Raw genomic sequence first — 27,487 nt, 5'->3', positions numbered from 1 at the left:
CAAGAGATCAAAGCCCTACATTTTTAGTGGCCAGGAGCAACTTGGCTGCTCTTGAGGATGGAGCAGAAATCCCATGTGAGGAAGACAAGCACAGGCATGGTTGTGGGGCTGGGCTCGCCAAGAATCGGGGGCAAGATTAGCACTGGTTCTTGGACCTTGTCTATCAAAGGGTAAATGCTTCTTCTGGATCATCGACTCAATTTTTTGTTCTTTTAATTCTGTATGAAGTACAGGTACACTTCACATCAAAGCAAAAAAGAAATTCCAGAAATAAATTTCAATTCAATGTTGCAAATATTTATTGAGCACCTACGTACCAGACATGCTTCTGTATCTGAGCACGTTGGTGGATAAGAGACGAAAAGCAAAGGTCAAGAGCAGACTATCCCTTTCCTTTGGAAGGAAAAATCTAAGTTTCAGATAACTCATTCCAAGTTGTCCTATACCTGAGGCATCCTTTGTGGTGCTGCTCATTTGAGAAGGTTCCGCAAATGAAACTGTTTCTCTGGCTTCACGTTAATTTAGGCATAGCTGAAATGCCCCTCTGAAAGCATGTAGTGCATACTTGTGTCATTTGCATCTCAGAGAATATTAGGAAGAAATTATTTCCCTTTACTGCAGAAGCAGTACTGGGAGGAAACAGGGGGACTGGAAAAGCAGCAGGCATATTATTCATAGTGCCAGATTCTCCTGCTGTCCCAGGCTAAATCCTGGCAAGGTCTGGACTCCACAACCAGGAGCTTTGGCTGTTGTCAGCTGCTGTGACACTACAGTTCCTTTGAGGACTGGGAGAACGTGCCCAGGATAACAAAGATACACATGTAAATAAGAAGCTCTGGGGTTTGCAGGCTTTTGATAGTTCACCAGCGGCGTTTGTTGAATTCTGCATTAGTGAAGCAATAAGAATAGTCTCTGACCTTTTGGTATGAACATGAAGACCAACTGGGGGCCTGAAAAGTACATAATGAAAAACTGGCAATAATATTAACAATAAAACTTTTGAGAAATGGGCTTTTTTCGTCTCTCCCTCGCCTGTTTCCCATTCCCAGCCTTGGCTCCCTGCGTTGGGAAAGCCTGCCTCCCATTTTCTCCCTCTTGGGAGCCACATGGTGTATGAGCCTCTGTCTCTGGGTAGGTTGGCCTATCTCTCTTCTGGTTCTCCCTGCAGCTTGCCTGAGGAGTTTCTATTAATTCCTTGGGAAGGCACTGGGTCCAGATCTTTGCTTCTGAGCCCTTTTCAGTTGAATAAGGAGAACAGTCCTGAACAGGGAGAGTTGCATAAACATTTTAGCATATTTAAGGCTGGAATCCAGAGAGCACAGAGGACAATGCCTGCATTTCATGAACTATATCATTCATTTGACACTTGTATATATTTGCAATACTTTGTACTATTACTTACCTGTCTGGAAATGGTTTTATTTTATTTTTTTCCTGATCATAAAAAGAGTACAGGCTTATTGAGAAATCTTAGACCACACAGAAAAAATAACGAAGAATGAATGATGTAAATTTGTCCACCATATATATGTAATATATTTATATATATAAAAGATATGAAGGAGGCATTGGAAAACATTTGTAATTTTATTACCTTGAGGAAGCCACTATTAATATTTTTGCATTTATTCTTTTAGATTTAACTTTATGTTGAAACACACCTACTTATTTGTCAAAAATCTGACTATACTATGCAAACTGTTTAGCGAGCTCCTTTCTGTTTTCTATATCAATAAATATAGATCTTAATTACTTTTTGATAGCCTCATAGTAGTCCATAATATAGATGAAAATGAACCATAACTGACTCAAGCTATCCATCACTGGATATTTTAAATTTTTATAATCTTTGCTTTTATATAAACACAGCCCCAGTGGACATTCTCTGAATTTGTCTTATACACTTGTAATGTTTTTCCTTTTGCTAAACCCCTAGAAGTGTAATTTCTGAGTCAAAGTGTATAAGCTGTTTAAAGGCTTGTAATGCATATTACAGCCTCCAGGAAGGTGGTAGCAATTTAATCCACCAGAAGCTATACACGAATGCTCATTTACCCAGTCCTCCCCACAGCTCTATGAGTGTCCATTTCCCCATTCTGATGAAAATGAAGGTATTGACGACACTTTGACCCTTGCCAATGAATTTGTTGTTTTATTTCACTTTTGTTGATTACAAGTGGTATTGAAGCTTTTGTTGTTCATTTTTTTATTAGTTTATTTGTTTCACTCATTTTTGAATTTCTCTTAAATGCTTAGTACATTCCAGGTTTGTGTTATGGTCTAGAGAAGCAATAGTGAGAGAGAGAGAGAGAGAGAGAGAGAGAGAGAGAGAGAAAGGAGTTCTCACCTTCATGAAATATAGAGTTTGAGAGGAGATGATTATTAGTTTTCTAGGGCTGCCATAACAAAATACCACAAACTGGGTGACTTAAACAATAGAAATTTATTGTCACAGTTTTGTATGCTAGAAGTCTGAAATCAAGGTGTTGGCAGGGCTGCACTCCATCTAAAACATGTAGGAGAATCTTTCCTTGCCTGTTTCTACCTTCTGTTTGTCTGTCAGCAATTTCTGCATTCCTTGACTTGTAAATGCATCTCTCCAATCCTCTGTTTTCACATGGTGTTTTCCCTGTGTTTCTGTCTTTACATGATGTCTGCTTGTAAGGACACCAGTCATGTCATGTTAAAGACCCATCCTGTTCCAGTATGATCCCATCTTAACTGCTTACATCTGCAATGGCCCTATTTCCAAGTAAGGTCAAATTCTGAGGTACTGGGGATTAGAACTTCAATATATCTTTCTCGGTGGACATAATTCAACCCATAACAAGACTCAGACATTAATTAAGTAATCAGCCAAGTAAATGAAAAATTACATTAGGGGTCATTCTCAAGAAGGAGAGGTACATAAGACCGTGAGAGAAGAGAGTTGAAGGAAATCAAAAGGTGTGGAGGCAGAGTAGGCAGCAGGGCTCCCAGCACAGCAAAGCTGTGGCAGGGAGGAGGGAAGGGAGGAACAGTTTGGGGACCAAGGACCAGTGTGATCAGAGTGCAGAAAGCCAGGGCCAGGTGTATGAGGTGAGACTGGAAAGGTAGATAGGGCAGATAGGTGGGCCAGAAGCTTGATCCTGAGAGCAACAGGAGCCCACTGAGGTAATTTGTCTGTGGTGGGGGAGAGGATGACAGGGTTGATTTTGTGCTTGGAGGTCATTGTAGCCTCACTGTGAAAAATGCATTGGAGAGCTCTGAGTGGCTGTGACAGCCAGGTAGAAGCTGTTCAACAGTCTGGGTGAGAGATGTTGGTTTGAACCAGGGTGGTGGCAGTGGAGAGAAGACAAGAGAACAGACTTGAGAGAAGAAAGGGAGGCAAAAGAGTCAGGATTTGCTGATAGATGAGGTATGGGAAGTGAGGGTAAGGAGATGACAGGAGTAAGCCTAAAGCTCCCGGAGTATGTAGCAAGAGGAATGGTCAATCCCTCACAGAGAACTAGCAACATTTGGAAGAGATCTAGGTTTTGGGCATCTTAGTATTGTTGGAACGTGCGGGTGGAAATGTTGAATCGGCAATTGTGTAGCTGTGTCCTGGGACTTAGAGAGCATGAGGTTGGAGGTAAAACTTGGAGAGTCATCAGTGTATAACTGGTTCCTGGTACATGGCTGGAGATGAGATCTCTAAGGAGAGGGTAGTTCATGCAAAGATTTGTATTATCTTTCTATTCTGTATTTTCACAAAATTTTTGAAGTATCTGGTAGAGAATCTTTTCATGTGTGCATTTGTAAGTTTTAAAAAAAAGTTCTTTTGGGAGTTATCAATTACCATTTTGCCCACCTCCTGTAGGTACATTAGCATTTTCTTTTTCATTGATTTGTAAGATATATTTCACATTTTTTGAAATATAAATTGCATTTTTTCTCAGTTTGTTGCCTGTCTTTTAACTATGTTCATGGAGTTGTTGCTATCTTTGGCCACTAGAACATCTTTAAACATTTATATAATTATAGTTATTGGTATTTTCCTTTATGTGCAGTACAGTGTTTAAGAACTCACATTTTCAAATCATACTGCCTAGTTCTGAATCCTGTCTCTGCCACTTCTTACCTGTGTGGTGTTAGGCAGGTTATTTAACTTATTTGTGTGTAAATTCCCTTACCTGTTATATGTGGGTCACCAGTAGCACCTACCTCATTCTGAACATTTAATAAGATAATACACTAAAAGGCTTGAGAATAGTGCTAGGCACAATAAGTATGTAAGTCAATAAGTATTAACTTATAACAAGTTAATAATGGGAATTAAATATGACCAAGAAAGTTGCAAATAAAATACATTTATAAGTTCAAGTTCAGAGAGAATTTTAGAAACACGTAGAATTAACAATCTGGGGAAATAAGAGCTGCACAAAATACTAGGACCAAAAAAGTACAGGGAGAGTAGAAAACAGAGAGGTCAGTTTAATAACATCTATCAGCTGTAACAGAAAATAAACCTCTGGTACTTTGAACATTTTCATCACAGAAGCAAAATATGATGTGCACACGCTTGAAAGAAAACCAGCTAGCATTATCTCCCAGGAAGAACTGTCTAGGCTTCATCAAAGAAAATCTAGGCTATCAGAACATGCCCCATCTTATGATGAAAAGATACCAGCGGCACATGGAAGGGGAGCTCCTCATCTTTCTTCTACCACCAAAATCTTTCCAATTGTTTGTCCTTGCAGATTCCTTTAAGTTTTGGAGCTCAGTTAGAGCTTTTACTTTTGGGAAGGACAGGGGAGGGGAAGGGAGAGTATATTGAACTTTATTTAGGTAAGAGATATTTATCAAGTGCTTCTCAATGACAGAGACTATGCTTGCTCAGTGTGGGAGCCCTGGTGAACTGAGGTCATTTAGCCAGAGAAGAATGGCAGAAGGAGGAAGTTAACACGAGCTTAAGTGTTAAGAGATACAGGTGAGATGCGTGTGAGGTGGTGGTGAACAGCTTTCTGCACGTTCACTAAGGATAAGGCAACAAGAGAACAAACAACCCCTCCCGCCCCCACCAATCCAAACCAGCGACATTTGGGTTAGAAGTGACTGCAAACAGGACTGACGTAAATGCAGAGGCCATATTTTCTGAACTAGAAATTGAGACACATGGTCTGACACATGATCTGACAGATGGATAGAATATTTTGGATTGTGAATGTCCTAGAAAGATCTTTTACAGATGGCATAGGTGTAGTACACAGCCATCGACATGTTGTGACTTGAGGGGCGTAGAGGAAATGCCATGCCCTTCTGCAAAATATCTTTCCCTGTGTTGCATATTCACTATTAGACATTTATTTCTGTGTCTTATGTAGGCTTTTGGATAGGCCAACTTGCCTATGCAAATGGAAATATTTATGGTATGTAAAATCTCACTTTTCAAGATGTAGTTTTTGAGGGGTTCAGTTTTGAAGGTAATGGTATAGAAGGACTGGGAAACTTGTGGGAAAGAGCAGTGCTGGAAGGTAAAGGAAAGCATTCTCATACTTTCCGAGAGCTACCTTCATCTACAGCAGTTGCCAGGTGGTATCACAAATACCCAGGGGAGTTCTGAATCTCTTCTTTGGAGATTTAAAAGAGGAGAAGGCTGGCCGAGGGGCAGCCCTGCCTGGCGAGTCTGAGTCCAGAGCCAGCACTGCTCAGCTCACAGCTGAGAAGTACATGGGATGCATGAGACCCTTCCATCCTGTGCATATCCACTTCTGTCAGTCAAGAAAGAAAGTTCACTGCGGTATCATCACAATAAAACAAACTCTTGCCTTTAAACAAGCAGAATTTTGTGAGGCAAAATTTTCTGTGAGCTCATGACAATTCCACATTCTTGTTCATGTCCCATGCCTGTGAAGAATTTAATGTAAAAGCTGTTATCTCTTTCAGAAAAAGAATGACCTGAAATGATGTCAAATTTAGCAGTAATTATTTCATGAATACAGTGGGTGGAGAGTAGCAGAACAATCGTTATGTTCCAGTCCTGCACCAATCATGCCATAGTCACAGGCTACTCCCTGTGGGCACAGCATCTTAGCAGACATTTCCTAACTGAGCTTTGCATCATCTTCTGTCTTGGCTATATGTCTGATACTGTCATAATATAACAAAGTGGAAATCAAAAGTGCAGAAAAGAGACTGGTGTAAGCTCCTCTGATAGAAAACAAGGTCCTTGAAAGAAGAGTTCAGGTCTTCTTTTGTGTCCCATCCGTCCTCCATCCACAAAGTGATTTTCATATGGCAGGTCATTATGTAACTCATGAGTGAGTGTCTCAATTAAGCAGAAGGCCTTTATAATCGAGGGGTTTTCTTAACACCTTTTCATGACTTGGCTGGTTTTTCTTTTTTTTTTTTTTTTTTTTTTTTTTTTACTTCTACTTACACTAACACTTGTACAGTTCATGAAAAAATAATCACAAAGGTTGGTCAGAAGAGGCCATATTTGTAAAGAAAGAATCAAAGAGGAGAATGCCTCATGTGGTTCATAGCACCTGTACAATTTCTTTTGTTGCTCTCAGTGACTGCTTAGTACACTGCAGTTCCCAGTGCTGTGAATCTGTGAAAAATTATCCTGCCACAGAATGTCAGTTGGAGAAATAAAATGGAATACTCACTTTCTTTGCCCTGATTGGGAGCAATTTGTGGATTGAGGATGCATTTATTTTCTCTGTTTGCTGAGCACTCAGTACGGTGCCTGGCATATAGGTGCTCTGTATTTATTTGTAAAATAAATAGTAGAATAAAACCTTTCCAGAGGTTAAAACATGGACTAAAAGATCCTTTGTTTAACTACATTGTGAAAAACTTTGAATAAATCACTGTCCCGATTTTACATGCTTACCATTTTGACACCTCTCAGAAGCAGATTATGCTTTCATTTTAGGCAATGCTAAGGTACAAGGACATACAGAGAAATAACACTGTAGAACATCCCAGTGTTATACATACTTTCTTGCACATAATAGGGGATAAATGTGCATTGAGTTAATATAAGTGTGTACACACACGTGTGTGTATAAATATATACATACACACACATATCTATACATGTATATCTGTCTCCTCTTACCTGGGATGTTTTATACAACCTTTGAGACTTCAAGCTTGGGAAGCACAAGGACAATGCTGTTATTCTAAGTACTCGATAGCGGGCTTTCAGAAACTGGCAATACATATTTTTAAAATTATGGTTCTTTGATTAGACATGCTTTAGTTCAGATGGCTTTTTGAACAAGGTGAGCTCTCGTGAGCTCCTTCAGAAGCAGAAGAGATCTGGAGTGCTGGGGGATGTGAGCAAGAAGCTGGGTGAGGTGCACAGCTCTGCTTGGGAGCAGGTGGTGAAGAGGGCACGTGGCAGCTGAAGGAAGCAGCTAGTGTGCACTGGGGAGGCCAGAGGGGTGTGCACTCTGACCGGCTTTCTAGTTCCTGTATGTCAGAGGGAGACCAAAATGCCATTTTCCCTAATAAAGAAAATAAGTTACTGTGCAAATCCCAAGCCTTCAAGTAATAACTGTACAGGGGGCAGTAAGGGGGTGATAGTCTTTTGATAGCATTGCTGTTGATATGCAGAGGAGAGGTTTGATCTTTGTTGCGACCTGTTCTTTAGCAGGAAAAATCCTACTGATTTGTTACCAAGATATGAGCTAGAAAGCAATGCAAACAAGGTTGAGTGAGTGAGTGTGTGTGTGTATATGCGTGTGTGTGCCTTTATCCTTGGACCTGGGGAAATGTGTGAAGTGATCTTCCTGGTGGTAGGTTAGTCCTTTCCCATAAGTATAAATACTCTCCTACCTTGTGTGAAAGCACACCATGTATTGCAAATGTACAAAGTGCCCAAATGAAGGAAATTAGAGGTAAAATAAGGAAAGAAAAGGAGATTGAGACAGTGAGAGAGAAAAGTGGAGCATTGGAGTGTGCATTAGTCAGTGTTCTCCAGAGAGACAGAACCAATATGATACACGGAATATGCAATATAATAAATAAATATGCATATATATGTGTGTATGTGTGTGTGTGTGTATCCACAATCATGTGAGCCAGTTCCTTAAAATGAATCTCTCTCTCTCTCTCTCTCTGTCTCTTTCACTCTGTCTCTCAAGAGATTTACTTGAAGGAATTGGCTTACACAATTGTGGAGGCTGGCAAACCCATAATTTGCAGGGTAGGCCAGCAGACTGGAAACCCAGGGAAGAGCTGATGTTGCAGCTTGAGGCTGAAGGCAGTCCATTGGCAGAATTCCCTCTTCCTTCAGGTTGTCAGTCTTTTTTCTATTAAGGCCTTCAACTGAGTAGATGAGGCCCACTCACATTATGGAATGTTATCTGTTTAAGTCTACTGATTTAAATATTAATCTCATCTAAAAAATATCTGCACAGAAACATCTAGAATAACATTTGACTACTAAGTATTTAGATGCAGAGACCTAGCCAAATTGACATGTAAAGTTAACCATTGCAGAGTGTGTCTACATGCAGCTCAAGCAAGGTCTTCTTTGCAGCTGCATTTGTGCCTGGCTGCCAAAGAATGCCCAGTGGGCATTTGTAAGCCCCCTGAAACACTCATGGGAGCAGATTTTAAGATGCTTCTGCCTGTCCAGGTGAGGGAACTGGAGATGTTGTATAATCCTGAAGGTAGATATGAATCAGACCAAGACCTAGGATGTCTGGGACACGATCTAAGCAGTTTCAAATAAAACTTATGTTTATATTCATCTACCTAATTATATTGTGATGTATCAGATTTTTGTAATTACTTAAATTGTCTATGTGTAATTTATATTTCTAGCAAATTTTACTTATAACGTATAAAGTAAAATGTACATTAAGCTTCACGTGATCCTCAATATATTTTTGTATCTTCAGATTAGGAAGCTGAGAGTGAATCAGCTGTATCTACCAGCTAAATTAGGGGAAATTCTACCAACAGATTTGGTCCTAATCTAAACTCAGATTAATTCCAGTTGGTACAGTGCAAAAAGCGCAGGGCTTGAATGCCAGCTCTGCCACTTATAGGTGTGCCAATTAAATGATGCAACCATCATTATACTCTTGGAAACTCAGTGTTCTCATCTGTTAAATGGAGATCAGATGCCTATTCTTTAGGGTTATTGAGAGTATGATCCTACAACCAAAGCATCTGGTAGCATTCCTGAGAAAAAGAGTTGGTGCTAAAATATTGTTGCTTACTTTCCTCCTGGGTTAGGTCAGAGTTGGAATGTCTGGCAGATATTGTTAGTTGCGTACCCAACTGCTCTTCTCCCCTTCTTACTTGCTAATGGAGCCTTGATTTAGTTTACCCCAAATCCAGTTAAAGAAACCTACATTTCCTAGCCTCCCTTGTGGCTACAAACCTACATTTCTCAGCCCCCTTTAACATGTTCTGTTCAATGTGACATAAGGGAAAGTCATCTACTTTGCTGATAAAGATGACATCTCATCCTCCTTTTTACTTCCTCTTCTCCCTACCTGGTATGCAGATATGATGGCTGGAGGTGTGGCAATCATTTTGTTACCATGAAAAAAAGGACAAGAAATTCAGATGTCTCAGCACAGATATTCTTGTACCATTGAACCAGTACCAGCAACTGTTTAATCAGGATGATTTCTACATGAGTAAAAATAAGCTTCCATTTTGTTTAAGCTATTATTTAACCAGGTTTTCTGTCACAAACAGTCAATTGCTGTCCAACTAATACGGGGATTAAACTTAATGGATACTAAATGCAACTTTAAATGAAGTTTTGTTAAGAATATTACTGACTACCCAAATAAAGCTTGCCTGTGAATATATATTACTGGTGTCAGTAAACTATGCCATATGATATAAAGCATACCTCACCTTACTGTCCCCCCCAGCCCCCATGTCCCACTACTTTAGATAGTTGTCAGAGACTTGTGGGTCTTTGTGCTTTGCCTTTTCTTTTTTTACTTTTTGCTTCTTTCAAATCTTACCTACCTTAATTTTTGTTCACGTCACTCCAGACAGAATTATCTCTCCACTATTAACATCTATACTTGCATGGCAGAAGGAAAAAAGATTGGTATTTGCCAGCTTTCACAAAAATAAATTTAAGTATTTCTATAATATTTAATCCAGATTTCTAAAGCCAGGATCCTTTGGCTTCCATTTGAGGAAAACTTACAGGGGCCAGGCACCATGCTCCAAAGCAGTGCTGCTGTTGGTTATTGATATTGAGATCAAGTGTTTAGAAACTTTCATAACAACTCAACTTGACTATGACATTCATCTTTATTGTATTTTACAAAAGTATTAGTCCATTATGGACTGGAAATATTTTTAAAAAGTGTTTCTCTCTTTTTAAAAAAAAATTAGTTTGAGAAGCACTGCTGTAATGGGTAATTATCAGATAGTAAAGTATAATTATTTTCAAAATTAATCTTTTTTAAATATAGTATTCCAATGGTATAAGAAACAAACCTACTGAGTATTTGGGTAAGTGAGGATTTGTCAATTATTTTGGTTCATGTACACTCACGCTCACACTCACACCCACACACGTGGTTCGAGACTGAAATAAATACTAGAACAATAGCTCCTTTTTTTCTTAACAAAATATGATTGCCCCTTTGCTTATATAAATTAATACTTCAATACACAGAATGGTAATTAATTATTCTCAGAAGTAGGACATAATAGTATCTATAACACATCAAGAAAAATTTAGAAATAGGACTATCTAAGATAATGAGAGGCAAGTGGGAATTTGAGGAAAAAGAGAATTTGACCTATGGAAGTAATTATTATGAATTTTAAATTATTTACTAAGTATAGCAACATAGAGATGCTTTTGTTAGCCAACACAGAATTTTTTTTAAAAAGAGAATATCAAAATGTAGAACAACTGCAGGTATTATGTATTCTAAAGAAAAAGAAAAACAAACTTCAATCCCGTAAAGCTCTTGAGAAAATCTAGGACTGATCCTGGACAGATGTACTGGAGTTTGTTTTGCTGTTAGTTGATACAATCATTGTTCCAGGAAAAACTGTGAAGCGTGTCAGCCAGATGATACGGGGTATTTTGGTTTGCAACTCCTAGCTCAACACTTTCTTGTTTTCCTTAAAAAGAAAAATATTTGTGTGCTGTTTACAAAGACTTCAAGGTGCTGCTTACCCTTTTAGCGACTAACACAAAAAACCTTGACAATCATAATCTTTTTTTTTATTCCTTTTCACCTAGACAAGTAAGCAGCCATCCATTATAGACCCTCACATGAAATACAAATTTAGCGCCATAGAAATGAAAACTAAAGCAATTTGTACCTTTACTATTCCAAGGGGAATCATTCTTGGTCTATTTACTATGAAATATTCCCTCTATCTTATACTCTTCTAAGTTATATCAATGTCATCGACCATAACTTGAATCATAATGAGTAGATGATACCTTTGCAAGACTGGAATCATGTCATCATTATTAGATGACCTAGTTAGCATATGTGGTTAAAAATGCCATTGCCTTTTTATTTATTGACTTATTTCAGAATGGCATAGGTTATATCAGGACCAGGCTCCTGATGTGTTCTCATGAAATGATGTAGTATTTTGTTTATTTTTTTTTTAATCCATATGCACTAACCACATACACTGAGCTATCCACAGTATTTAAAAATATTTCTTTGCAAACCATATTTTTTTCCCTCTATGACTTTTATTATCAGTGTCCCTGGGAAAAAATGTAAAATGTGAGCAAAGAAATGTGATAGTCTTGTTTCAAAAGCATTGGTAGACTTTAGGAGGAACTTCAAATCAGGAAAGACATCAGTGAGAGAAACAGACCTGCTCCCCTGACCCCGCGGAGTCAGATGTGTGCACAGTGTGCTTGCTCTCGCTGCAGTCTGTGTACATTCACGGGGGAAGGAGTGGGGGTTAGCACTCCCGGAGGAGGTCTCCTGACAACGCCACATTCAAGGTCAGAAATTTTGGCACTATTTCTCTTCCTTTGCTTACCAATAAGGATATATAAAGGAAGGAAGAATCATTTGCCTTAGAAATGATGCTAGAATTTATCCTTACCGTGACCCTTCTTAGGCTGAAATCTTTATTTGGCCTTTAATCATTACTTCCTGTTGTCACAGTCCCACACCCTAATCTTCCTGGGCCACTACTCTCTTCTCTTCAGGGTGACCAAAGTGCTTTGGATGAATTATTCTTTCAATTTTGGAAGAACTCAGTGTCTTATGTCCTCTGATTCCTTCTCTGGTTTTTGTTTCTTTTAAAATCCCATTCAAGTCTTCTGTTCCTTAAGCATTCTTTGGAACTCATTCTTAGTGTTTATGGGTCTGTCCACTTACTTGCTAAATCAGCCTGGATTTATTCCTCAGGATTTAAAAGAAATTAAGGTAGATTTTAAAAGGTGGCATTTCTAATGAGCAATTAAATATATAGTATTTTCTTTTTAAGCTTTTTCCTCTTGTAGATGGTCATTAAGGAATTGGGTTTTGTCTTAGTCTATTTCTGTTGCTTATAACAAAATACTTGAAACTGGGTGATTTATAAGGAAAAATGAAATTTATTGCTTATAGTTTCTGAGGCTAGGAAGTCCAAAGTCCAGGGAACGCATCTGGTGATGGTCTTGGTGGTGGTGACAGTGATAGCAGAATATCACATTGTGAAAATGGCTAGCAAAGAAAGCAGAGACTAAGGTCCTAATTCATTCTTTTCAAAGTCCTCAGAACCATGCCCCTGACCACCATTATTAATCCATTCACTACTGCACAGTTCTACAATCGAATCACCTCTTCAAGGCCCCACCTTTCAATTACCATGATAGGATTTCCCACCCTGATAACAGTCACAATGGGGGCTAAGTTTCTAATACATAAAATTTGGAGGACACAATTCAAGCTTCAGGGAGTTTTGGGGGGACATAATTCAATCCATTACAGGTTTGTAAGAAAACTTTGGGATTTTCTAAATATATGATGATTGGTGATTCCACATGACTGTTTTCTGACATACATGATGATCTTACTACATTAGTTGTATGATACCTAATTAATGATGTAGTAGGAGTTTTACTAGATAATATAATGATAAATTGACTGTAAACTGGTCAGATTGGCTGAGCTGTCTTCGTATGGTGTGAATTCTCTTTACAGACCCAAACTGTGGGTAGCAAGAGAAAGTGAGGGTATTTGAATGAGTAGCATTTCTGAAGGTAAGGATACAATGCATATACTGCAACTTAGGTTAAATGAATCCACTTTTTATTTCTATTATATAACTGGAAAAACACCCTCTGAACCATTAGTCTCACTGTAATGCTCATTAGTTCATGATTAGGTCTTAATACAAAATGCCATGGATTTCTTTTTCAGACGAAAAACTCAGTTTGCTAAAACATGGCTTTACCCTGATCAACAGTAATCTGTGTATACTAATTAATTCTCCCTTCTTTCTCATTTTCCCCAGTCTTTCCTTCTTTCTTAAAAAAACAATAGTGTTTGGGAGTGTGGATGTGATACTCAATCCAAAATCAAAGTCAGATTTGTTATTAAGGAAATCATATAACTTTGATTTCCGACCGTGTGTCCTTCTGACTAATGTATTTTTATTGCAATGTTTCTTATACATGTCAGTTGTTGGACCGGATTTGTTGTCCCTGTTCTTGAGAATTTGGCATAGTGAGTTGTAAAGCTCTCCAAAGTAATTCTCACTGCCCTGTTCAGAAGTTCTTGAATTTTTGAATAGGACATACACCATAAATAAAGGCCTGGATTGCAGCTTTCATATCAAAAAATATGTTTCAATCAACTAAGCAGACTACGAACAAATTTGATAAAAGGTTATAACAATTAATGAGCTGTAAAATTTTTCACTGATCATTAACCCTTTGGAGCACATAGGTATGTGCATCATAAACATTTATTTAGTTGGCATATGAAAGCTTTCAGGGTTGCATTCCATTATTATTTAAATTTATGATTAATGTTTATATTTATGTAGGTGGAACTGAGAAGTCTGATTCTAAACATCTGGTACCTAGTGATCTTGGGGACAATACCACTTCCTTTTTTCAGTGAATATTTTGATATTCTTTGTCTAAAAAAGTCTGTTTTTAAAAGACTTTTTTTTGAAGAGAAGTTTTAGGGTCATAGCAAAAGTAAGAAGAAGGCATAGATATTTCTCATATACCCTCAGACCTCACACATGCATAACCTCCTTAATTATCAACATCCACAACCATCGTGGTAGATTTGTTAGAATTGATGAACCTACATTGACCCATCATTCACCCAAAGTCCATAGTTTACATTAGGGTTCACACTTGCTGTGGTATATTCCATGGGTTTTGACAAATGTATGATGATGTGTACCTATCATTATAGAATCATACAGGTTATTTTCATTGCCTTAAATATCCTCTGTGTTCTGTCTATTCATCCCTCCCACAACCCCTGGCAACCATTGATCTTTTTAGTGTCTCTGTAGTTTTGCCTTTTCCAGAATGTCGTGTAGTTGACATCATACAGTATACACTCTTTTCAGACTGGCTTCTTTCATTTAGTAAGTGAAAGAATTTGTTTCCTCCATGTCTTTTCTTGGGTTTGTTAGCTCACTTCTTTTTAGTGCTGAATAATATTTCATTGTCTGGATGTACCAGAGTTTACTTATCCATTGATCCACTGACGGAAATCTTGGTTGCTTCTGACTTCTGACAATGATGAATAAAGCTGCTATAAACATTCATGTTCAGGTTTTTCTGCTGACATAAGTTTTCAACTCATCTGGGGAAATATCAAGGAGCACGATTACTGAATCATATGGTAAGAGTATGTTTACTTTTGTAAAAAACTGCCAAACTGTCTTCCAAAATGGTTGTATATTTTGCATTCCCACCAGCAATGAGTGAGAGTTTCTCTTGTTCCACATCCTTGCCAGAATTGGCTGTTGTCAGTGTTCCAGATTTTGGTTATTCTTACAAGTGTGTAGTTATATCTTGTTGTTTTAATTTGCATTTCCCTGATGACATATGATATGGAACATCTTTTCATATGCTTATTTACCATCTGTATATATTCTTTGGTGAGGTGTCTGTTAAAATCTTTGGCCTACTTTTTAATTGGGTTGTTTTCTTATTTTTGAGGTTTAAGAGTTCTTTCTATATTTTGGATAACAGTCCTTTATCAGATGTGTCTTTTGCAAATATTTTCTCCCAGTCTATGTTTTACCTTCTCTTTTCCTTGACAGTACTTTTTGCAGAGCAGAAGTTTGTAATTTTAATGAAGTGCAGCCTATCAATTCTTTTTTTCCATTGATCATGCCTTTAGTGTTGTATCTTACAAGTCATCGCCATACCCATGATCATCTAGGTTTTCTCCTATGTTATCTTCTAGGAGTTTTGTAATTTTGTATTGTGATGTGATCCATTTTGAGTTAATTTTTGTGAAGTGTGTAAGGTATGTGTGTAGATTTGCTTTTTTGCATGTGGATTTTCAGTTGTTCCAGCACCATTTGTTGAAAAGACTATCTTTGCTCCATTTTGTTACCTTTGCTCCTTCATCAAAGATCAGTTGACCATATTTATGTGGGTCTATTTGTGGGTTCTCTATTCTGTTCCATTGATCTATTTGTCATCTCTCTCACCAATACCGTACTGTCTTAATTATTACAGCTTTATAGTAAGTCTTGAAGTCAGGTAGTGTCAATCCTCCAACTTTGTTTTCCTCCTTCAATATTTTGTTGGTTATTCTGGGTCTTTTACTTCTCCAGATAAACATTAGAATCAGGTGGCCAATATACACAAAACACCTTGCTGGGATTTTGACTGGAATTGCATTGAATCTATAAATTAAATTGTGGAGAACTGACATCTAGACACTATTAATTCTTCGTATCCATGGATGTTGAATATCACTCCATTTCTTTAATTCTTTGATCTTGTTCACCAGAGATTTGTTTTTCTCACATGGATGTCTTACATATATTGTTAGCTTTTTATCTAAGGGCTTTACTTTTATGTGTGCTAGTGTAAATGGTATGTTTTAAATTTCAAATTTCACTTGTTCATTGCTGGTAGACAGGAAAGTGATGGACTTTTATATATTGACTATTAACCTTGTTTTCTTGCTATAATCTCTTATTGTTCCAGGAATTTTTTGTTGATTCCTTCAGATTTTCTATACAGATGATAATGTCATTTATTAATAAAGACAGTTTTATTTCTTCCTTCACAATCTGTATACCATTTATTTCCTTTCCTTGTCTTGCTGCATAAGCTAGTACTTCTAGCACAATGTTGCAAAAGACTGGTGAAAGGGGACATTCTTATCTTGTTCCTGATTTTAGTGGGAAAGCTTCGAGTCTTTCACCCTTAAGTATGGTGTTAGCTATAGGTTTTTTTGTAGATATTCTTTACCAAGTTGAGGAAGTTCTCTTGTATTCCTAGTTTACTGAGAATTTTTATTGTAAATGGGTGTTGGATTTTGTCTAATACTTTTTCTGCATCTATTGATATAATCACATGATTAAAAAAATCCCATTGATGGGATGTATTATATTAATTGATTTTCAAATGTTGAACCCACCTTGCATACCTGGAATAAATCCCACTTGTTTGTTGTATATAATTCTTTTTATACCTTGTTAGATTTCATTTGTTAATAGTATAAGTCTTTTGGTATCCCTAAAATCAAATCATGTAGCTCCCCCCAACTTAGTCTTCGTATAGCACTTATGCTTCAAAATCTGTTTTATTTAACTAAAAAAAAATTACCTAGTACTTACCGAATGATATAATTTTCTTTTAGTTTTAGGCTAATTCAGTTATTTAAATCATATTGCTAAGGTAAAGTTTCTTTGTATAGGCTATTTAATCTCACGGAGATAAAAATGTAGTTCTGTGCACATAGATTTTATTCCTAGCCTTTTGTATAGCCCTACAAGGACCTTTTAAAGGAATCCTGGGTGGTTTACTGTTGCAGCTCTCACTACTACTCGAAGCGGGTTCCTTTGTGATGCCTCAGGAGCGACAGAAGACAGTGGTGGCCAGTAATGGCAGGTGTGTATGTATAAAATCACTTTTCTTTTAGGAACCTGACTTTAAACTTTAAGTCACAGAAAATGATTTTAAATCTCCAAAATTGCTCTATGAGTTCAGCATCAGTTATTTTTTAAGATGGGCAGGGTAAGATGCTGATTTGATTGATTCTTACCATATTTCATGTCTGAATTTTCCTTTAAGATCTGACTTTGGGAAAGAAAATGTAGGGCAAAAAATATAGAAAATAAACCTTTGAAAGTTCAGGATTATAAGAGGAAAATAGCAACTGAATTCAGCTCAGCAACTCAACTCATTTGAATTTCTGAATTGAAATTTATTATTAATAATTGAAAAATGTTAGTGAGCAATTTTAAATATAATGCATCTGTAAGTTGCCCAGTGCCAAACTCTGGCATAGTGATGTTCATCATTGCATTGTTCTGTATTTCTGAACACAGTGCTTTGCAAGAGTGGTACTCAATAAAAATTAGCTTAGTGAGTAATTGAATGATTGAAAAGTGAGGTTTTCATCCTAGCTGGTGATTTGGAATTTATAATTATTTGACATTTGACATAAAGGAAATTGAAAACAAGGCAAATCAAATATGAATCTAAGTGCTAGCCATCAATAACCTGTTTCCTCTTATGTCACCAAAGGTTAAAGATGGACATTTCCCATGATTAATTAGAATTAGTTTTTTTCTCTTTTTTAAAGTTGAAAAAAGTCTATACAAAACCATATTTGATGCTTTTAAGTGAAGGCATTAATGTATTACTCTATTTTAAAAGGATTTATAATTAATGCATGATAATGCAATATTATTTGCTTAAATATTATATTACTAATAAAGCCATATAAATGACTTTTTATATGATTTTTACCTCACTTAAGTGAATTTCTTTAAAATGTGGTCAGTATGTTTGTATAGAAGTCTGATTAGTTACTTTCACTAAAATAGAGCCCAGTCATTTCTGGAAGATATTTATTATAGGAATTTGGTCAGTTCATACTTTTAACCATTACTGTCATGTCATGCTTTATGTCATTGTGGACACCACAGGAGGTAGGAGAAAAAACTGTAACACTTATCCATCACTTTAAGCCTCCTCATTAGACTTTCTAGTATAATTTATTAAAAATTCATGCACTTCAAGTTAAACATTACATATAAACATTATATAGGGAAAATCATTAGAACTTCAAAATTTGAAACTTTACCTCCTCCACTTTTAGTTGATTCTTTACGGTAAGATATCTCCTGATCATGTCTCCTGTTATGATCCAAGAATGATGCTATGAGAATCTTCTTATCCAATATAGGTTTCTGTAACCCATGAGATAAAGGATCATTCCACATCATCTTATGTTCTCCCCAGTGTAGATGGAACCACTCTAGTCCTTTGGGAGCAATTCTAAGTAACGTGGTTTAAATATGAATTTCAGAAAATGCCTGGCAAAAATATCCACATGAAATGTAGTGTATTATTTCACACTAGCTCTTTTTGAAATCAAAACCAACTTTTTTTTTTTTTTGAGGGATAGGATAGGCACAATTCTTACCCATCACAATGAGGATTGATTCCTTTATAACATTTCTTGTTGTAGTAGAGTGTTTTAATAACGGCCTCTGCTGGATCATCCTGTGTCCATTTCCCTTTGTAGTGTGATGCTGTTGTGCCCACTGTCAAGAGGTACAGTTTATCTTCCCACCCTGTTAAATCTGGCCTGTCTTTGTGACTTGTTTTGTTTGACCAATAGAATGTAGCAGAAGTGACAGTTGTATGAGTTCCGGAACCTCAAGATACTTTGAAAATCTATTTTTACTTCCTTGGAATCCTGAGATCACCATCTGCTGTGTAGATCCTTGGACTTAAAGATCATATGGTAAATATTTTCAGCCAATAGCCAGCACTAACTGCCAGACATGGGAGTGAGGTCACTTTGGGATTTCCAGCCCAGACTAGCTGCCACCTGGTTGTAACTGCACAAATGAGCCCAACCAAGATCAGCAGGCGAGTCATCCAATCAACCCAAAGAATAAGGAGATATGACAGTGTTTTCTTACTAAGCTACTAAGTGTTGGGGTTAGAGAGACACCTGAAACACCAATGAAATGCTAAATATTGTCAATCTGAGCAACATACTAACTCTGTAACTGGTCCTAAAGAATACTCGCAACTTTTATTTTTCTAATCATTTTGTACTGATCTTTGCTAAAACTGTCTAGTTGACTGGAGACCTTCAAAATTTCATCAAAGATCCTTGAAGTTTAACTTGCTACAGAGACCATCCCAAGACTCTGTATTTCTTTGTTGCATCTTGGCTGCACAGTGGAATGTGCTTTGATTGAGCTGCTTTTCATATCCAAGGTAACCCAATTACCTCACAAAGGAATGTACAGGAGGGCAGTATCTCCACAGGCCATAAAAGAACAATTATGTAATAGCTCATATACCACTTGGGATTTTAGAACTTGTCTTACTGAGAGGACGTGTGAAGAAAAGATGAAGTAATGAATGAGTATTGGACTATAAATATAGAGAGGAAGTAATATATTAATTACAATAGCGCCCAAACTTTCCATGTAATCCTTATACTTTTGCAATTTATTTTTTAATTGACATCAATGAAATGCTGCTTAAGTGAGTCATAATTCATTTCTGGAAGTGTCCTGTGTAATTACATACATTACTTATTTCCAAGTAGCAGACAAACAAAATTATAGGTAATTTATTCGGAATTAGTTCATGCTATATATTCTTTAATTTCTTTTACAGAAAAATTTACCTACATTCGAAGTACCTTCTGATATACTCCATTTTAATTAGTGCCATAGAAAATAGTCATCTGAGTCACGCATACGTATAGTTCATATTGCAATAAAATCACAAAAATGTGATTAGTGGATTATGCTTTCCCCCTGCTACCACTCTTTTAAATAAATTCTATAAAATATGTAGGAATACAATACCTTGTATTAAGTCTCATAGCAGAACTGAAGTGGAAAATGATCTAGCAAAAAGTGCTCTAAGTTCCTTCTGCTATTCCAGGAACCGAGGAAGGAAATAAACTACTTCACCTGATCTAGGTTTTTGTTAACTATGGAACAAAGTATTAGGTCTTTGTTAGACTAATTAGTGGTGAAGATTTCATTTTTTTGAGTCCAACTTGTGCTTCCTCCCTGCTTTGCTTAAGTAATGCTCTTCCAAACAGGTATGGATTCCTCAGTGTCACTTTCCAGTTTACTGTGCCTATGCATGAAAGATCTAGGTTATCAGAGAGCATTGTTCATTAAGCTCCAACTAGGAAGTTGGGAAAATGTCTGCACTGCAATGTTCAGGGATTCAGCAGATATCGCATGTTCTGCATTGGGCAAATCTGAGAATCCTAATGTGCCAAACAGCCCAGTTTCTCACTATCCTTCAGGGAATTATGTCGCACAGTCCTTAGATGATTTTTCCTCCTAAGCTTCCTCTTCAAATGTTTCCTGAAAGTTTGCCATAGGCTTGGTATCCTTTAAAGTGCTCACAGTGAAGTGGAGGAGAGGGACTTAAATACTTAAACAGAGGAGTGTAAGACAGATAATAGAGATATGGACAAAGTGCTAAGGGAGCAGAAAAAGGGAGATTTATGGAAGTATTGACATCAAGGCATCTATACGAGTTTACTACGTAGAGAAGGAGAGGGAATATTCCAAGTTGAGGGGACAACACATGCTAAACCACAGCATAGACTGTTTAGAAAATAGTGAGAAGCTTCTTGAGAGAGAAAATAGTGAGAAGCTTCTTGAGAGGGACTGGGCTTAAGATTCTTGAGGGCACAGGGTTGGTGGAACATGGGTCTTTGAGGTGGGTTGGGACCAGATTGTGAAGGATGCTTTATGCTATAATGAGAAAGAAAAAGTTTACATTTGAGACTGACTTGTTGATGGCCATACAATTACTTGGCCCCTGAGTGTGGTGCCGGCTGTAGTTCTTTCTGGGAGACTCTGCTTCATTATGCACAAGAGTTTGTTGGCATAAAATTATTTATTGTTCAATTATGTAAAATTGTGCAGTACATATCCAAGAATTTGGCGTTTTGAAAATTGAAATCCGAACAGTTAGAAATGATATATATCATATAGAAGCAAATTAAAAAGTTGTAACTAATAGATTTGGCACTAGTATTCATTACAGGTAATTAAAGAACAGGGTCTCTCTGTTGAAATGCAGAATTGAGATAACCATCTAAATAATTGACCCCCAGTACCCCTCTTGACCTGAATTACCTGAAGTTTTCGGCTTTAACAATGTGATTATTTGCCTCCAATTCCCTGTTTTGCTTTGCCAGCATATTACAACATCAGGACTAAATAGGTCATCAAAAAGGAAATGAAGTTCACAGCAAAGATGGTCAGAAATAATTTCAAAGGGCATTTGACAAGTAAGGGTGCAGTAGTTACAGTATGAATTTCCAAAGAAAAATAGCACTTTGTTTTTAATGCTGTCGAACTAAGATAAAATTATTTCTTATTTTAAGAAAAATCAACCACTTTAATTATGCTTCAATTGCTGCAAAATTTTAAATTGTCCCATACCAAATGAAGACAGCTTCCTTTTTCTTCAATTCTGTTTCCTCCTATAGTTTTGGGTATGGATACTTCCACCTGTGAAAGTTTTCTTAAACATTGGTTTTTGTTGTAGCCTCTGGAATGCTGTCTCTCGTTTTTGCAAAGGCTCTGTAGAGGACAATTATTGCATGAATCTTACTCCGATACTTGTACACAAACAGAAGCATTTAAAGCAAATATCAGATGTTGACAATTTATAGCAGGGACAGATTAAAAAAAATAAATATATATCTGCACTTTAAAAAATTGGCTCTTAAGAAGTATAGACCAAAAAATAATTGAATATACTCTCTACTTTTGTCTTCTTAGTGCATCAAAGTTAAAAATTAAATCAATATTTCAGTATGAGATAGTGGCGACAGCATGTGGACATCAGCAGAGTAATTAAAAAGCCAATGAGTTTACTTGGTAAGATGTAATTTAGCCATAGTCAGTGGCTGCTCCCAAGAAATCTATTTACCCCCAAGTATCCTCAGGCATGTATAGGAGAGTGTGAAATGATTGAGTTTTAGTTATCCTTGTATGTAGCAAATCTCAATTATAATTCCTACTGCCAAAAAAATTGTTATAGTAGTGTTATCATGAAGTTCCCCAGGCTTACAGACACCAGAAGTTTAAGAGAAAGCATTTCTGTTTTACTGATTCTAAAAACCTCACTTCATAGATTTTTTTCCCCCTCACTGATTGGAAATTCCTTGCCTCAACTCACAGTTCCTGCTGTTTCTGGAACTTAGATAGGGTGCTTGCTTATAAAACAATTTGTAGAAAACAACAATAAAACTACTTTGCTTTCCAAATTTTTTGATAAGGTGTACCCAGATTCTCTGTGGAGCTTTTCACCCACAATTTAACACATAATGAGACTTTTCTACCTGCTTACCTCTTTCATGACACACTTCAGAAAGACCAAGGTATGTGTAGAAGCACAGGAATTGGAAAATAGGCTTCAGTTCAAGTGCCAATCCCAATAGACCATTAATGGGTCCCTGTCTTGAGATGATCAATAGGGGAAAGTGGCCCAATTCATTAGCATTGTCTTCCAGGCATGCAGGGGGCTGCTGCTAACCTTGCTTGGTTCATTAGAACAGGCTTTGGGGAAGCATTTCAAAGTCAGGCTAGAGATTTGCATCTTTTTGTCTTTCCCAGCTTTTAAGAGTTGTGTTCTACTTTACCTGTAATGCCTAGAACAATTCCGTGAACATGAAGACACGTGACAAACACTTCTCTGATTACTTCAAAGTCCCCAAGTAGGAAGCAATATCTTTGCCATGGATTGGCAAAAAATGCCCCCAAGCTCACGCTAAGTGTTATCTGTTCTTATATTAAATCCTTTTTTCACCCCAAAATTTCTAATTTTTTTTATGGCACGAATGTTCAGTATAGCTATGTTTTTGAAGAACACATTTTCTCAAGTGTAAGTGATTATAATCATATCTCACTTTCTCATGTTTTATATAAAAAGAAAGATTTTACAGTCATCAACAAAAACCTATAATAACATGAGTATCTTTTGGAAAATTTTTAACTAATTAATTTGCTTTAGCATTTCCCATCTGAAAAGTAGAAAATTTATATTCACCATTTTACTTTGGAGAAAGAGGAATATTGATCAAGAGGTTACATTATATAGGTAATTCATGCGGCAAGTCCGAGATTGTTTTCTAACGAGAAGTTGTAGCGCTGTGCCCTTCCCAGAGGGGGGCATCTTCCAGTGCTGCCCACTTTCCAGCACCAGAGCAGCCATACCGTTTCTTGCTCAGTTGATATCGAACACATCTTGTGGAGCTGCACTGTCCAGTTCTGTAGCCACTAGCCCAATACGGCTATTTAAATTAAAATGGACTAAAATTAAATTTAAAAATCCAGTTCGTTAGTTACATTTGTCATACTCAAGTGCCCAATAGCCACAGGTGGCGGGTGACTGCCTTTATGGGACACTGCAGAGCAGATACAGAACATTTCTATCATCATAGAAAATTCTACTGGAAGTCCTATTCTAAAAGCTCACCTGCTGGTGAAAGATGGTGCTGTTCCAAATCCCACGTTATGCCCCTCACACAACATGAACATCCATCATGGCAGAGGTGTAGCCAGAGCGCAAATTTTCCTAATCCATTCAGCTTGCAGATTTACCTTTCTCCATTGACTCTACAGATTAAAATATTTACTTATAGAAATTGTCACAATAGCCTTTCTCTTTTAAGCCTGACTTTTATTATCCTCTTATCTCACACTATTATCTGTGTCTCATCTCATCACTGAGTGAGTTAATCAAGGCAGGGACTCTGACAGAAAATTCTTCAGTATTCTATTCTGTATTCTTTTGTTTCTCAGCATTGGTGCCATATAGATGTTTATTGAATTGAACTGTCTTTCTGACTAAAGAGTCTAAGTTCTGGAGTAGCATACTCTGAGTGGCTTAAATATATTTTTTGAAGAGTAATAATGGTCAGTGGTTGTATGTGTATAAACTTCTTGTCCCCTTGAGCAAAAAAGAAGAAAATGGTTACATTTATTAAGAACTGGAAAATATTTGTCCTGTGGGACAATTGCTTGTTTACAACATTAGGGAAAAGTTATAAAAATGTTTTATTTACAGTTTTTAATGGAATTGTGGTGCTTTCTGACTTTGATAGTCAATTCTGCCTTTGATTGTCTTGCACCCAAGGAGGAGCACGCCCCATATAAATGAGAGGTCTGGGCCTTTGACTGGCTGCACGCATGGCTGGCCTCGGTGCTGATGCTGCAGCACATGTTCAACATCTCCCTTGTCTAGAGACTTCTGTGAGGTCTGCAGATGAGCAGCAGCCAGGAAGTCAAAGGCTGAAAGGATGGTTGACTGACTCAGTGAATAAAACTCTGGACATTACATTACCTCTGGCTTGGAGCATACGGAATCAGTCCTGCAGCTCTCAAAGGGGCGGGGAAAGAACTGTCCCCAGGCTTGGCTTGGCCAGTCTGTGTGTGCTGAACCAAAAAGCAAACCGAACAAAGACATCTAAATTTACAGCCGCGGCTAAAGACCTGAGAGGCTAATCCAGTTTACAGAAAGCGACATTCAAATTGCACTTCCTTGCACATTTGAATGTGTGGTTATTCCAGGGTGTAGGAAAATATTATGTTTTTATATATATTCATTCTTCCCTGTGCCTGGTCTCTGACATAAATTGATCTAAAGAAAAGTGATATACATAAGTAATACAGTACTTTTTTTTTTTTCTGTTTTCTTTTTAAACAGACCTCTTTAATTTAATAAGGCTTGTAAATAGAAATCTACATTTGTTTTATGGTAACACTCTAGTATTACAAGGACATTGACTTTTCAGTATATTATAAGTAACTTGATCCCTGGATAGTCAGCACATCACAGAAATCTGAGGCTACAGATTTCTTGCAAACTTGTATTTTCAGTGCTTTGTTTTGCACAATGTTATTTAGAAACAGACAACTATGTAGAAGTTGCTAATGAACCTAGATGATTATGAAGACTAGTCACTGAGTTTTGAAATTAAATAAACTCAAATCAATTAATTAGTTTAGTAAACGAGAAAACAATATGCAGTAATTACAAGCAGATACTCTGGATCTACATCACCAGCATTCAAAACCTAGTTTTGCTCTTTACTCGTTTAATGAGGTCAATCAAGTTACTTAACCTCTCCTTGCCTCAGTTTCCTCACCTATAAACTGGGAGTAACAATAGTGCCTATTAGTTGAGAGTATTAAATTGAGTTAATAGATGTGCTTGACACATAGTAAGCACCATTTAAGTGTCGGCTATTACACTAATTGTTAAACATTTAATATAGATATTTATTGTGAAAATTTTGACATCACTGTAATTCAGGTGGTGAATATTATTCCCCAATACTTGCCCAAATTGTTTACTTTCTTAGAAATAAGCACACCAAAGTTTTTCCTAAGATTCGTCACCAAGAAAAAACAAATCATGACTAAAAATATGTATTTGGTATATGGAAATTTATAATGTGTTTTCCCCAACTTTCCAATTTCTAGATATAACAATTATTTTCAGTTTGTAAATAAATTTTTGGCAATTTTAAATTTTAATTTAGTTATATATTCTATGTAAAAATTTTTAAAGCTTCTCATATTCAATGTCATAAAAGGTTAACTTTATTTAAAATGTCTTTTTCTTTTAAATATGAACTTTCCATCTACTACTTACATTTTTTCATGTAAACTTTAGTCCGACACTTGTTGCGTAGTACAAGTCATTATATACTTATTTGTTGCAGAACATTTGGAAAAATGAAAAGCACAAAGAATCAAATGAAAATCACCTACAACGTCAATACCCAGAGATGAACATTTTTGAAATTTCGGTGTGTTTAATTCCTTGACTCCATGCATGTGTGTGTGTCTATCTGTATGTGTCATATCAATAAAACAAAAGAGAGTTGGGATCATGCCACACCTACCTTTAGAGGCCTACAGTATAGCGAGAGGCAGGGATGACCAGAAGTGCCAAGTGGGGAGTTGGAGTCACACTGACAGAGCTCAAATCATGGCTCTCCCATTTGCTAGTGCTCTGAACTCAAACAAATCATTCATCCTCTCCCAACCTCATTTTCTTCACCTAGAAATGGGGATGATAATAACATCAAGGAGTTGTAAAGATTACATAAAATGCTTCAATAATAGCTTTTCATTATTTTTAGCAATATATCATGAAGTTCTATTAAATAACTTTTCAAACATAGGTTTTAAAGGAAGCATTGCTTTTTATGGTTACACTATAAATTATGTAACCATTTGTTTCAGTTTGCTCTTGACTCTGGATAACAGAAAAGCCAAGTTAACCTTAACAATAAAGATTCTTTTTTATCTCACACACCAAGAGGTCTTGAGATAGACTTATTTCAGACTGGATTAATCCAGCAACTCAACAACATTGTCAACGACCCATATTCTTCCCACTTCCCTGGTCGTCTATTCTCAGCATGGGGACTTGTTGTTCTGGGCAGGGTGCTCTTATGGTTCCAAGACATTGATGTGTTTCCAGGCAGACACATCAATGCTGACAAGAAGAAATAAGAAGGTTCCTGACTAATGTCCTTCATAAGAGCAAGGGAAACTGCCAAAAGCTGACTTGCCTTCATGTTCCATTGTCCAGAAATGTCTCACATGCTCATTCCAAAGCACACAAAGGAAATGGCATTATTCTGACAGGCTTCACGAATTCTGCGGCTGCCCCACACATGAATTAAATTGAGGTTCTATTAGAATGGAAGGAGAGAATGACTGCTCACTAAGCACCCAACAGTGTCTGCCACATCGTTATTGTATTTTTGGGCATTTTTGATAGTAATATCTTTTTAAAAAAATTATAAATAATAACATAATCTCATCCCTGAACAAACTTATTTGTACATGTCTTTGATTGTGTTCCTAATTTTAACTTCTAAAAATGGAAATCTTAGGTAAATTTTCTTTAGTTCAGTCTCTTAATGTATGTTGTAAAGTTAGCTACAAAAAATGTTTTAGAACTAGCCTTCTTAGCATCTATTCATGAGTTTATACATTTTATTACACACCAGCTACCAAAACACAGGGCATGACCATTTTACAAGTCTTTGTCAGAAGAAAATTGATATAATTTATTTTGATTAATATTTTCTTGATTACTAACTCCCTTGCTTTATTTTTAATAGAAAGGTTATAGATGCTCTCAAATTTTCTGTGGAGACACATCATACCAAAACCTGTGGGATACTTCAAAAGCAGTACTAAAAGGGAACTTTATTGCAATAAGTGCTTACATCAAAATAACAGAAAGATTTCAAATAAACAACCTAATATTATACCTCAAAGAACTAGAAAAAGAAGAACAATC

Source organism: Cynocephalus volans, chromosome 5 (genome assembly GCF_027409185.1).
Source record: "Cynocephalus volans isolate mCynVol1 chromosome 5, mCynVol1.pri, whole genome shotgun sequence".
Lineage (NCBI taxonomy): Eukaryota > Metazoa > Chordata > Mammalia > Dermoptera > Cynocephalidae > Cynocephalus > Cynocephalus volans.
This window is presented reverse-complemented; position numbering follows the sequence as displayed.